This window comes from Arachis ipaensis, chromosome B07 (assembly GCF_000816755.2).
Source record: "Arachis ipaensis cultivar K30076 chromosome B07, Araip1.1, whole genome shotgun sequence".
NCBI lineage: Eukaryota > Viridiplantae > Streptophyta > Magnoliopsida > Fabales > Fabaceae > Arachis > Arachis ipaensis.
The window spans coordinates 13358140-13360668 of record NC_029791.2 but is presented as its reverse complement, the minus strand read 5'-3'; positions in this window follow the sequence as shown (position 1 = coordinate 13360668).

The window sequence follows — 2529 nt, the reverse complement described above, 5'->3', positions numbered from 1 at the left end:
AATTTATATTTTAGTTCAAATTTCAAAAAATCTATATTTTTATAAACTAATAGATTTAAAATGAAACAATAAATAACGTTTAAAAATTCATTAAAGATTATCCTTTAACTTATTAGCATATAAAGAATTATTTTTGAGATTTTTAATGTTAAAAAAGTTAATATAAAGTATAGCCTTCTAAGGTGGTATTGAAATAAAACTTGAATTTATTTTTTAAATTATATATTGTACAAATACAGTTAGTTATTTTTAATGTATAACTATCTGTTACTTCTGACTTTGAAAAAAATTTAAGTTTTAACCCCTATGCAACTTTGAGGGTTATACTTTATATTAACTTTTTTAACATCAAACGTCCCGGTAATGATTCTTTAAATGCTAACGAGTTAAAGGATGATTTTTAAAAATCGTTTATTATTCCGTTTTAAATTCAGAAATTTATAAAAATTTAGATTTTTTTGTAATTTGAACTAAAACACAAACATTTAATTTTTATTCTTATTCATTTTGATTTTTTGATGTTTTATTTGAATTCAGGGTATTTTCTTACTGAAAATTAACTTTAAAATAGTAAATATCAATAATATGTACAAATTACTATATATGTGCTGTTCAGTAATAAATCGAATCAATTAGAATTGATTTACTAAGAAAGCTACATATTCATTAAATCGAATTTAGTTGTATCGATTTACATTGAATATGAATTGCTCCTAACACTAAATCGAATATAATTCATTCGATTTACCACGTATATTTCTAAATCGACATCAGTTGATTCAATTTACATTGAAAAAGTGTAAATCGAATTCAATTATTTCGATTTATATAGAATTATTCAGGGCAATTTACTATAATAGATAATGTAGCCTCCAATATTACTAGAATGCATAAAATGGTAAATGGATACCAAAATGCATTTTTTCCATAATCTATGTAAACTGCGACAGGGGTGTCACGATTTACAAATGCACGTAATCCACTACAGAGGTGTCACGGATTACGTTGGAAAAAACATCACATAATCCGCGGTAGGGGTGTCGCAGTTTATGTGTATTTTGGGTTTCGTGCATAAACCGTTACAGGGGTGTCGCGATTTATACTTTAGGATCAGGCCAACAGTTTTGCCAGGCGCTGGTGAAGGTGATAGAGCGCAACCTGAAAGATGCGAGGTGCTTCACGGTTACTCTATTCGACAGACATCAGTCTGAGTATACCGTGGTTGAGACGACTCCTACTGGTAACTTCTCGCTTGGGACGTGTCGGGTTTCCTTCAGAGATCGCACTTGTGATTGCAGGTACTTTCAAGCTCTCCATTACCCGTGCTGCCATGCGATTGCATGCTGTGCTCAGTTCCGGTTAGACTGGGCTACGTACGTCCATGAGGTTTATACCATGAGTAAGGTGTTCAGCGTATACCAGATGGGATTTTTACCCCCTATTCCAAAGGGTCTGTGGCCACCGTACGCCGGTCCTACTATCGTCTCTGATCCTAACATGAGACGTACCAGAAAAGGGCGACCGAGGTCAACAAGAATCCGTAACACCATGGATGAGGTCGATACTAGTCGGCCGAAGCGATGTGGGCTATGCAGACAGGCAGGACACACTCGCAGGACTTGCCCTCAGCGAGGATCCGCCCCCAGTGCCGAGGCATAGGTGTCATTAGGTCGTCATGATTAGCTTATATTTTTCTTTCCTTATTTGTGTTCTTGTTTTGTTTTAGTTGTACTTACTGTTAAGTAAAGTTGTACTTGCTGTTCGTTTTACGGTGACGTTGTTACTGTTACGATTCTCTGTGTAGTTGTCATTCTTTTGAGTTAACGTCGTCTAATTTTGTTGGTAAGTCTATGAGTCCAACAGACTAATGTCAATTAAACCCAAGCAGGAACCTATGTTGCGCCATACATAAAAATTGCAAGCCAAACTTTCAACCAGAATCTCATCCTCCATGAAAAATGAAGTAAGTCTACACTAAAGCATAAACCGCGACACCCCTGTAGCGGTTTATGCACGAAACCCAAAACACATATAAATCGCGACACCCTTACAGCGGATTATGTGATATTTTTTTAATGTAATCCGCGATACCCCTGTAACAGATTACGTGCATTTGTAAACTGCGACACCCCTGTCGCGGTTTACATAGATTATGAAAAAAATGCATTTTGATATCCGTTTTTTATTTTATACATTCTGGTAATATTGGAGGCTACATTATAATATATAGTAAATTGTCCAATTATTCACAACATGCATATAACGAAAATTAAATATGATATTAGCGTAATTTTGATAGACTGAAATAATTTATTAGTGTGTTTTATCCAAAATATTACGTATAATATCACTTAATCTGAAAGAAGATGAACGTAATTAAATTTTATATTATCATTTTTAATTAATTATTTTCTTGTATGAGACACAAATTGAATCTTTGATTTAAAAGAAATAACCGCAAATAACACGCACATAGCTTAGCTTATTCTGTTATTTTAATTTTGTAAATTTATGAAGAAATAAATATGT